General features: G+C 47.0%; 1 protein-coding gene across 1 annotated transcript in view; it reads left to right on the forward strand.

The window, feature by feature from the left end:
• The window catches only part of sumf1 (sulfatase modifying factor 1), a 141,010-nt gene that overhangs the window by 112,971 nt on the left and 15,267 nt on the right, over positions 1 to 12,772 (forward strand). The window lies entirely within an intron of this gene.

Genomic DNA, 12,772 nt, shown 5'->3' on the forward strand with positions numbered 1-12,772 from the left:
CGTTGCGTTGTGCTCGGGTGACATTCTGGACTATCTTGTGAGTGCAGCTGATGAATCTGGCATTGACGCATTTCCTGACAGCTTGAGCATACATGTCAAGCTTAGGGCAGCGACCCTCCGGAGGAGTCCAGTTTGACTCTAGTTTGACATAGGAAAGAAAAAGGGTAGTAGGTAAAGCAGTGGACTGTGAATGAGAGAATCCAGGTCAGTTCAGGTACCGGTAAAGCTAAGAAACACAGCCTTATCTTTTCATCCTAGATTTCAAACATGTACTGGACAGTTACAGTACAGAATATGAACTGCAGGCTGGTTTTTGGTACTGTAAATCATGACATCGCTCCTAAGCAGTGAGAAATATTGGCAGCTGACACGTGTTACATGTTCAACTCTCAGTAATCTGCGAGACAAACATTCTGATGGTGGGATGGGGTAATAAATGGGGCTAGAGGCCACGTCAAAATTTCCAGTGTACCCAAGATCTGATAAAGGGCTCGCTTGCTCGCTCACTCACTTTACTCACTCACTCTGCCCACTCATTCTACTCACTCGCTCATTCTACACATCACTCTACTCGCTCGCTCACTCTGCACACTCACTCGTTCACTCTCTCCCTACACACTCGCTCTCTCAACACACTTACTCTCTCTACACACTCACTCACTCTACATACTCACTCTACTTTCTCGCTCATTCACTCGCTCGCTCACTCACTCACTACACATTCACTCTACTCACTCACTCTACACGCTCATTCACTCTGCATACTCACTCTACTCACTTGTTCACTCACTCACTCTACGCACTCACTGTACACGCTCACTCACTCTACACGCTCACTCACTCTACACACTCACTCACTCTACACACTCACTACTCACTCGCTCACTCACTGCACACTCACTCACTGCACACTCACTCTACTCACTGTTCACTCACTCACTCTGCACACACACTCTACTCGCTCACTCACTCACTCTACACACTCACTCTACACCCTCACTCTACTCACTCACTCTTCACACTCTACACACTCACTCTACTCGCTCACTCACTCTACACACTCACTCTACACCCTCACTCTACTCACTCACTCTTCACACTCTACACACTCACTCTACTCGCTCACTCACTCTACACACTCACTCTACACCCTCACTCTACTCACTCACTCTTCACACTCTACACACTCACTCTACTCGCTCACTCACTCTACACACTCACTCTACACCCTCACTCTACTCACTCACTTCACACTCTACACACTCACTCTACTCGCTCACTCACTCTACACCCTCACTCTACACCCTCACTCTACACACTCACTCTACACACTCACTCTACACACTCACTCTTCACACTCACTCTACTCACTCGCTCACTCGCTCACTCTACTTTCTTGTTCACTCACTCATTCTACACACTCTACTCGCTCACTCACTGCACACTCACTCTACTCACTTGTTCACTCACTCACTCTACTCGCTCACTCTACTCGCTCACTCTACACACTCACTCCACTCGCTCACTCACTCTACACACTCACTCTACACGCTCGCACACTCACTCTACTCGCTCGCTCGTCCACTCTACACACTCGCTCACTCACTCACTCTGCACACTCACCCTACTCACTCGCTCACTAACTCTACTCGCTCACTCACTCTACACACTCACTCCACTCACTCGCTTATTCACTGCACGCTCACTCTGCACACTCACTGCACTCGCTCGTTCACTCTCTCTCGACACACTCTCTCTACACACACAGTCTCTCACTCTACATACTCACTCTACTCTCTCGCTCACTCGCTCGCTCACTCGCACACTCAATCTACACACTGACTCACTACACACTCTACTCGCTCACTCTACACACACATTCACACTGCACACTCACTCTACTCACTTGTTCACTCACTCACTCTACACGCTCACTCTACTCGCTCGCTCACTCTACTCACTTGTTCACTCACTCACTCTACACGCTCACTCTACTCGCTCGCTCACTCTACTCACTTGTTCACTCACTCACTCTACACGCTCACTCTACTCGCTCGCTCACTCTACTCACTTGTTCACTCACTCACTCTACACACTCACTCTACTCGCTCGCTCACTCTACTCACTTGTTCACTCACTCACTCTACACACTCACTCTACTCACACAGCAGACCCACTGCAATGTGGTTGATTCTTAATTGCCCTTAGCAAGCCACTCAGTTGTAAAATCTCGCTTAAAAAAAGTCATAATAAGAATAAAACCGGACAGACCACCTGGCATCAGACCACTAGGCACCGGACACGACAAGGGCAAACCAAGCCCAGTCGACCCTGCAAAGTCCTCCTCACTAACATCTGGGATGTGGAGATGCCGGTGATGGACTGGGGTTGACAATTGTAAACAATTTTACAACACCAAGTTATAGTCCAACAATTTTATTTTAAAATCCACAAGCTTTCGGAGGCTTCCTCCTTCCTCAGGTGAATGTGGAAATGAAATCCTCGAACCTATCGCATTTATAAATCACAGAACAATGCCTGGTGATTACAGATAGTCTTTTCAACTGTCCGTTGCCAAGGCAACCAAAGTGTTCAGACAGATAGGTGTTACCTACAGGGCCACCGAATATACAAACGGCCAGAACTAAAAAAACAGATGATGTGGAGATGCCAATTAAAAAAAACAGAGCGAGAGAGGCAGAAATATAGAAACATCCGGAAGGAAAAGACAGCAATTGACCCGTTATATTAAAAACAGATAACATTTGTTCGCTGGTGGGGTAACGTGTAGCGTGACATGAACCCAAGATCCCGGTTGAGGCCGTCCTCATGGGTGCGGAACTTGGCTATCAATTTCTGCTTGACGATTTTGCGTTGTCGTGTGTCTCGAAGGCCGCCTTGGAGTACGCTTACCCGAAGGTCGGTGGCTGAATGTCCTTGACTGCTGAAGTGTTCCCTGACTGGGAGGGAACCCTCCTGTCTGGCGATTGTTGCGCGGTGTCCGTTCATCCGTTGTCGCAGCGTTTGCATGGTCTTGCCAATGTACCATGCTCTGGGGCATCCTTTCCTGCAACGTATGAGGTAGACAACGTTGGCCGAGTCACAGGAGTATGAACATGCACCTGGTGGGTGGTGTCCTCTCGTGTGATGGTGGTATCTGTGTCGATGATCTGGCATGTCTTGCAGAGGTTACCGTGGCAGGGTTGTGTGGTGTCGTGGACGCTGGACTCCTGAAAGCTGGGTAATTTGCTGCGAACGATGGTCTGTTTGAGGTTGGGTGGCTGTTTAAAGGCGAGTAGTGGAGGTGTGGGGATGGCCATAGCGAGGTGTTTGTCCTCATTGATGACATGTTGAAGGCTGCGGAGAACATGGCGTAGTTTCTCCGCTCCGGGGAAGTACTGGACGACGAAGGGTACTCTGTTGGTTGCGTCCCGTGTTAGTCTTCTGAGGAGGTCTATGCGATTTTTCGCTGTGGCCCATCGGAACTGTCGATCGATGAGTCGAGCGTCATATCCTGTTCTTACGAGGGCGTCTTTCAGCGTCTGTAGGTGTCCATCGCGAGGATTTCATTTCCACATTCACCTGAGGAAGGAGGAAGCCTCCGAAAGCTTGTGGATTTTAAAATAAAATGGTTGGACTATAACTTGTTGTAAAATTGTTTACAATTGTCAACCCCAGTCCATCACCGGCATCTCCACATCATGGCTACCATCGACACCACAAACTGCCGGCTCACAGTGGAAAGGATATCCAAGAAGATCGCGCATATAGACACAGACAAATCGTATAGACCTCCTCAGAAGACCAACACGGGACGCAACCAACAGAGTACCCTTCGTCGTCCAGTACTTCCCCAGAGCGGAGAAACTACGCCATGTTCTCCGCAGCCTTCAACATGTCATCAATGACGACGAACACCTCGCTATGGCCATCCCACACCTCCACTGCTCTCCTTTAAACAGCCACCCAACCTCAAACAGACCATCGTTCGCAGCAAATTACCCAGCTTTCAGGAGTCCAGCGTCCACGACACCACACAACCCTGCCACGGTAACCTCTGCAAGACATGCCAGATCATCGACACAGATACCACCATCGCACGAGGGGACACCACCCACCAGGTGCATGGTTCATACTCCTGTGACTCGGCCAACGTTGTCTACCTCATACGTTGCAGGAAAGGATGCCCCAGAGCATGGTACATTGGCAAGACCATGCAAACGCTGCGACAACGGATGAACGGACACCGCGCAACAATCGCCAGACAGGAGGGTTCCCTCCCAGTCAGGGAACACTTCAGCAGTCAAGGACATTCAGCCACCGACCTTCGGGTAAGCGTACTCCAAGGCGGCCTTCGAGACACTCGACAACGTAAAATCATCGAGCAGAAATTGATAGCCAAGTTCCGCACCCATGAGGACGGCCTCAACCGGGATCTTGGGTTCATGTCACGCTACACGTTACCCCACCAGCGAACAAATGTTATCTGTTTTTAATATAACGGGTCAATTGCTGTCTTTTCCTTCCAGATGTTTCTATGTTTCTGCCTCTCTCGCTCTGTTTTTTTTAATTGGCATCTCCACAACATCTGTTTTTTTAGTTCTGGCCGTTTGTATATTCGGTGGCCCTGTAGGTAACACCTATCTGTCTGAACACTTTGATGGCCTTGGCAACGGGCAGTTGAAAAGACTATCTGTAATCACCAGGCATTGTTTTGTGATTTATAAATGCGATAGGTTCGAGGATTTCATTTCCACATTCACCTGAGGGAGGAGGAAGCCTCCGAAAGGTTGTGGATTTTAAAATAAAATTGTTGGACTATAACTTGGTGTTGCAAAATTGTTTACAACTAACATCTGGGGACTTGTGCCAAAATTGGGAGAGCTGTCCCACAGACTAGTCAAGCAACAGCCTGAGATAGCCATACTCATAGAATCATAACTTTCAGCCAACGTCCCAGACTCTTCCATCACCATCCCTGGGTATGTCCTGTCCCACCGGCAGGACAGACCCACCAGAGGTGGCGGCACGGTGATATACAGTCAGGAGGGAGTGGCCCTGGGAGTCCTCAACATTGACTCTGGACCCCATGAAATCTCATGGCATCAGGTCAAACATGGGCAAGGAAACCTCCTGCTGATTACCACCCACCGTCCTCCCTCAGCTGATGAATCAGTCCTCCTCCATGTTGAAAACCACATGAAGGAAGCACTGAGGGTAGCAAGGGCACAGAATGTACTCTGGGTGGGGGACTTCAATGTCCATCACCGAGAGTGGCTCGGTAGCACCACTACTGACCGAGCTGGCCGAGTCCTGAAGGACATAGCTGCCAGACGGGCCTGCAGCAGGTGGTGAGCGAACCAACACGAGGGAAAAACTTACTTGACCTCATCCTCACCAATCTACCTGTCGCAAATGCATCTGTCCATGACAGTATTGGTAGGAGTGACCACCGCACAATCCTCGTGGAGACGAAGTCCCGTCTTCGCACTGAGGATACCATCCAACGTGTTGTGTGGCACTACCACTGTGCTAAATAGGATAGGGTCAGAACAGATCCAGCAGCTCAAAACTGGGCATCCATGAGGCACTGTGGGCCATCAGCAGCAGCAGAATTGTATTCCAACACAATCTGTAACCTCATGGCCCGGCATATTCCTCACTCTACCATTACCAACAAGCCAGGGAATCAGCCCTGGTTCAATGAGGAGTGTAGAAGAGCATGCCAGGAACAGCACCAGGCGTACCTAAAAATGAAGTGCCAACCTGGTGAAGCTACAACTCAGGACTACATGCATGCTAAACAGCGGAAGCAACATGCTATAGACAGAGCTAAGCGATTGCACAACCAACGGATCAGATCAAAGCTCTGCAGTCCTGCCATATCCAGTCGTGAATGGTGGTGGACAATTAGACAACTAACGGGAGGAGGAGGGTCTGTAAACATCCCCATCCTCAATGATGGCGGAGTCCAGCACATGAGTGCAAAAGACAAGGCTGAAGCATTTGCAACCATCTTCAGCCAGAAGTGCCAAGTGGATGACCTATCTCCTCCCGATATCCCCACCATCACAGAAGCCAGTCTTCAGCCAATTCGATTCACTCCACGTGATGTCAAGAAACGGCTGAATGCACTGGATACAGCAAAGGCTATGGGCCCCGACAACATCTTGGCTGTAGTGCTGAAGACTTGTGCTCCAGAACTAGCTGCACCTCTAGCCAACTGTTCCAGTACAGCTACAACACTGGCATCCACCCGACAATGTGGAAAATTGCCCAGGTATGTCCTGTCCACAAAAAGCAGGATACATCCAATCCGGCCAATTACCGCCCCATCAGTCTACTCTCAATCATCAGCAAAGTGATGGAAGGTGTCGTCGACAGTGCTATCATAGAAGTTAGAAGTTTACAACATGGAAACAGGCCCTTCGGCCCAACTAGCGGCACTTACTCACCAATAACCTGCTCATCGATGCTCAGTTTGGGTTCCGCCAGGACCACTCGGCTCCAGACCTCATTACAGCCTTGGTCCAAGCATGGACAAACGAGCTGAATTCCAGAGGTGAGGTGAGAGTGACTGCCCTTGACATCAAGGCAGCATTTGACCGAGTGTGGCACCTAGGAGCCCTAGTAAAATTGAAGACAATGGGAATCAAGGGGAAAACTCTCCAGTGGCTGGAGTCATACCTAGCACAAAGGAAGATAGTAGTGGTTGTTGGAGGCCAATCATCTCAGCCCCAGGACATTGCTGCAGGAGTTCCTCAGGGCAGTGTCCTAGGCCCAACAATCTTTAGTTGCTTCATCAATGACCTTCCCTCCATCATAAGGTCAGAAATGGGGATGTTCGCTGATGATTGCACAGTGTTCAGTTCCATTGTCAACCCCTCAAATAATGAAGCAGTCCGAGCCCGCATGCAGCAAAACCTGGACAACATCCAGGCTTGGGCTGATAAGTGGCAAGTAACATTCGCGCCAGACAAGTGCCAGGCAATGACCATCTCCAACAAGAGAGAGTCTAACCACCTCCCCTTGACATTCAACGGCATTACCATCGCCGAATCCCCCACCATCAACATCCTGGGGGTCACCATTGACCAGAAACTTAACTGGACCAGCCATATAAACACTGTGGCTACGAGAGCAGGTCAGAGGCTGGGTATTCTGCGGCGAGTGACTCACCTCCTGACACCCTAAAGCCTTTCCACCATCTGCAAGGCACAAGTCAGGAGTGTGATGGAATACTCTCCACTTGCCTAGATGAGTGCAGCTCCAACAACACTGAAGAAGCTCAACACCATCCAGGACAAAGCAGTCTGCTTGATTGGCACCCCATCCACCACCCTAAACATTCACTCCCTTCACCACTGGCGCACTGTGGCTGCAGTGTGTACCATCCACAGAATGCACTGCAGCAACTCGCCAAGGCTTCTTCGACAGCACCTCCCAAACCCGCGACCTTTACCACCGAGAAGGACAAGAGCAGCAGGCACATGGGAAAAACACCACCTGCACGTTCCCCTCCAAGTCATACACCATCCCGACTTGGAAATATATCGCCGTTCCTTCATCATCGCTGGGTCAAAATCCTGGAACTCCCTTCCTAACAGCACTGTGGGAGAACCGTCACCACACGGACTGCAGCGGTTCAAGAAGGCGGCTCACCACCACCTTCTCCAGGGCAATTAGGGATGGGAAATAAATGCCGGCCTCGCCAGCAATGCCCACATCCCGTGAACGAATAAAAAAAACTCACTCTGCACACTAACTCCACTCGCTCGCTCTACACATTCACTCACTCACTCACTCACTCTCTTGCTCACTCACTCACTCTACACACTCACTCTGCACACTCACTCTACTCGCTCACTCTACACACTCACTCTACTTGCTCGCTCATTCACTCTCTGCACACTCACTCTACTCGGTCTCTCTACACACTCATTCATATGTCAAAGGGAAATCAGTGTGGTTACACTCAAGTCTTCAAAATACAGAGTGGTGAGAAGGACATTTCTGTTCCCACCACCCACTGATGAAAGTGGCTGTAATAATAAGTGGCATCCAAGTGCCCAGAATTTACCAGAACACAGTCCTCTCTACCTCTGTCTTCATTTCATTTGAAGGGACCTGTAAAAATAGAACTTAGCGCGGGGGGAAGGGCAGAAGAGGTTATGGGTTGCTTTTTTCAGACGATTGAACTGGTAAATTATCACCTTTCATTTCTGAGCGAGCAGATATGAACCATTTCACTACAGTGCCTGTGATTCTGCTGCAGCTCCTAACTGTGCAGCTGTTGAGTTCTTCTAAAAATAGAGTTCATTAAGATCCGGCTCATTGTGATAGAAGTGCTATCTTTCACACTTTTATTTGTGTTCATCCACAAAGTCCACAATTAGTTTAGTTGCAGTTTCTATCTAATAAACAATTAGCTTTACTGCCGTACATTAGAGTTATATTTCTTCCTTCATTACCCATACCAGTGCACTACTCAACATTGCTAGACTGAGAGACTGAGCAGAAGACGTGCCACTTAGACCTCTGCTACTGCTACTCTTAACATGGCCATTCAGAGGTGGGAGAGAGTAGCGCAGGGTAACTCATGCAGCTTTCATTCTCCTTCATGTGGGCAAAGGCAAGGTCTCTATTTGGTGCTCCCATCTCTGCTTACTCTTCACTCCTCAGACACTGACCTGTTCACTTACTCTTCACTCCTCAGACACTGACCTCTTCACTTACTCTTCACTCCTCAGACACTGACCTCTTCACTTACTCTTCACTCCTCAGACACTGACCTGTTCACTTACTCTTCATTCCTCAGACACTGACCTCTTCACTTACTCTTCAATCCCCAGACACTGACCAGTTCACTGACTCTTCAATCCCCAGACACTGACCAGTTCACTGACTCTTCACTCCTCATGCACTGACCAGTTCAATAACTCTTCACTCCTCACACACTGACCAGTTCACTGACTCTTCACTCCTCATGCACTGACCAGTTCAATGACTCTTCACTCCTCAGACACTGACCAGTTCAATGACTCTTCACTCCTCAGACACTGACCAGTTCACTGACTCTTCACTCCTCAGACACTGACCAGTTCAATGACTCTTCACTCCTCAGACACTGACCAGTTCATTTACTCTTCACTCCTCAGACACTGACCAGTTCAATGACTCTTCACTCCTCAGACACTGACCAGTTTAGTTACTCTTCACTCCTCACATACTGACCTGTTTACTGATTCATCAGTCCTCAGACACTGACCAGTTCAACGACTCTTCAATCCTCAGATACTGACTAGTTCACTTACTCTTCACTCCTCAGACACTGACCAGTTCACTTGCTCTTCAATCCACAGACACTGACCAGTTCAGTTAGTCTTGAATCCCCAGACACTGACCAGTTCACTGATTCATCACTCCTCAGACACTGACCAGTTCAACGACTCTTCACTCCTCAGATACTGACTAGTTCACTTACTCTTCACTCCTCACACACTGACCAGTTCACTTGCTCTTCAATCCACAGACACTGACCAGTTCAGTTAGTCTTGAATCCCCAGACACTGACCAGTTCACTGATTCATCACTCCTCAGACACTGACCAGTTCAACGACTCTTCACTCCTCAGATACTGACTAGTTCACTTACTCTTCACTCCTCACACACTGACCAGTTCAATGACTCTTCACTCCTCACACACTGATCAGTTCAATGACTCTTCACTCCTCAGATACTGACTAGTTCACTTACTCTTCACTCCTCAGACACTGACCAGTTCAATGACTCTTCACTCCTCACACACTGACCAGTTCACTGACTCTTCAATCCCCAGACACTGACCAGTTCACTTTCTTGTCACTCCTTAGACACTGACCAGTTCAATGACTCTTCAACCCCAGACACTGACCAGTTCACTTACTCTTCACTCCTCAGACACTGACCAGTTCACTGACTCTTCACTCCTCAGACACTGACCAGTTCACTTACTCGTCACTCCTCAGGCACTGGCCAGTTCATTTACTCTTCACTCCTCAGGCACTGACCAGTTCACTTACTCTTCAATCCTCAGACACAGACCAGTTCACTTACTATTCACTCCTCACAAACTGACCAGTTCACTGACTCTTCAATCCCCAGACACTGACCAGTTCACTTTCTTGTCACTCCTTAGGCACTGACCAGTTCACTTACTCTTCACTCCTCAGACAATGACCAGTTTACTTACTCTTCACTTCTCACACACTGACTAGTTTACTTACTCTTCAATCCTCAGACACTGGCCAGTTCACTTACTCTTCACTCCTCAGACACTGACCAGTTCACTTACTCTTTAATCCTCACTCACCAGTTCAATGATTCTTCAATCCTCAGACACTGACCTGTTCATGTACTCTTCAGTTATTGAACAGTGACCTGTTCACTTACACCCTTTAGTCCTCAAATGTTTAACTGTTCTGTGAGCTGTAATTGAACAGTTCTGCCAAGACTCCTGTTCCGTTTTGATTCGGACCGAAAAAAATTGCTTTACCATGCATTGTGTGCTGGTGCATAAATAATAAATGTTTCAGTCCAACTATCAATTGCTGTGTGTTTTGTTTTCCTACCATCTCTCCATTACCCCATGCAATAAAATGTTATACTCATTAAATGAAATACACAGCTGTAGTATTAAGGTTTTAGAGCCAGCAGTGTGCGCTCCCAAGCCTATCGGCAGATCGTGAGAATGCCCCTTGAGGTCCAATTAAATACACAAAATGTATGTGAAGATATCAAAGTGTTGAATATTTAGACCAACCAATACAACTTGGATTGTAACTGTAGTCAGAGAATGCACCAATCTTATTTTGATGCCTGTACAGATAATAAAGATAATTACATTGGATTGGGAGAAGGGAGGGATCAAAACACTGAGAGGAAATAAATTCTTTTGTGCAGTCTAAATCTGTGCTCTAAACAGGCTTGAACCCAGTGCAAGATAAACTGCTCTCTTCACAAAATGGATACTTTAAATAAAATGAAATGTGGGAAAAATAAACCATGATATGTGTCTCGTATTGGGATAGGCTTTTAACGTCCTATTGGTCCAATTTCATGTTGTGTAGATCTGGAGGTGCATTCATGATTCAGCCCATGGCAGGACTGCAATATCAACTATATGGTCAAGGGGAGAGGCCAGGCAGTTCCTCACAGGGATGGAGGGGGAAGTAAATAAAATATCAAATCCACGTTACTCCAGACCACCTTCTTGTCCCTGTCTAATGAGCAGCATTGACAGAAGTCAGGGAGTAGTCGCCTGCCCAGCCTTGCACCAGGCATTTGAGTTGATGCACAGCCATTTGGAGACTAGGCGCACCTGGAAACAGAGCAGCTGAGGAAGGAGCATGGGGCATAGGTCACCAGCCTGACCCCTCAACCAGGAGTGAGGCACAGCATGAGGAGACCAGCAAAATCTTCAAAACAAATAAAAACAAATCAGGCACTCGGTGGACATATGAGAACAATTAGGAGAGTGAATAAATAGGGTACAGCCAAAAAGAGAATGATTAACATCAGCTAGTCTCATTGTAGTTAATGCACATTTCACATCTTGATGAATGCAGTAGTCAGCCACACAATCAACCATACATTCAACAAATAATAGTTTTCTTTCTTGTGTGTCTCCACTACCCCACGCAATAAAATGTTATGCTCATTACATGAAGTACACAGCCGTAGTATTAATGTTTTAGTGTTAAGTAATGGAGTTATAGTAGTGTGTGCTTCCCATGTCTATGCCGAACCAGGGCAGGCTACCTTTTAAGGTTCAATTAAATCCATCTCTTTAAGTTAAAATATCAATAATTTTAATATTTTGATCCAGCAATACAATTTGGATTGTAACTGAAATCAAAAAAACACATCAATCTTATTTGCATAAGTCAGAAAAAAATAAAAGCAAGACAAGGTCACAAGATAACCACAGGTGAGGAAAGCCATTTGGCCATCTTAGTTCATCCATCCAGAATGACCCCACTGTCCCTCCATTTTGCAGCATATAATTGATTCCAGGTTTTTCTGACTCCATTACTCTACCCAAGAGACCATTCCAGGTGTTAATCACTCTTTATGTGAAGGAAATCTTACTGGTATCGAAGAAGAGCAGGGGAGTTCTCATGGTGTCCTGGCCAATATTTATTCCTCAACTAACATCACTAAAACAGATTATCTGGTCATTTGTCTCATTGCTGTTTGTGGGACCTTGCTGTGTGCAAATTGGTTGCCGCGTTTCCTACATTACAACAGTGACTACACTTCAAAACCACTTCATTGGCTGTAAAGCATTTTGGGACATTCTGAGGTCCTGAAAGGCATGATAGAAACACAAGTTCTTTCTTTCTATTATGTGTTAATTCCTCTGATTTGATTTGTGGGGAAGGAACAAATTAAGCACATACCATATTTCCTTTAACTCTCCCCCCCCCCCCCCCCCACAACCTTTGTATTTCCTAAAATATGGTTTCAGTAGTCCCTGGCTGTTATATAAATACTGTTCTGACGAAAGGTCTTTGACCTGAAACGTTAACTCTGTTTCTTTCTCCACAAATGCAGCCTGACTAGCTGAGCTTTTCCAGCATTTTCTGTTCTTATTTCAGATTTCCAGCATCCGCAGTATTTTGCTTTTGATATAAATACTTGTTGTTTGGAAATATGTTGTTATCAATGCTACCAAGGGTTGTTAATCTTTCTTAATAATAACTCTGGCAGATTTAAAAATGAGTGAATATTG

The sequence above is a fragment of the Heptranchias perlo genome, chromosome 17 (genome assembly GCF_035084215.1).
Source record: "Heptranchias perlo isolate sHepPer1 chromosome 17, sHepPer1.hap1, whole genome shotgun sequence".
NCBI lineage: Eukaryota > Metazoa > Chordata > Chondrichthyes > Hexanchiformes > Hexanchidae > Heptranchias > Heptranchias perlo.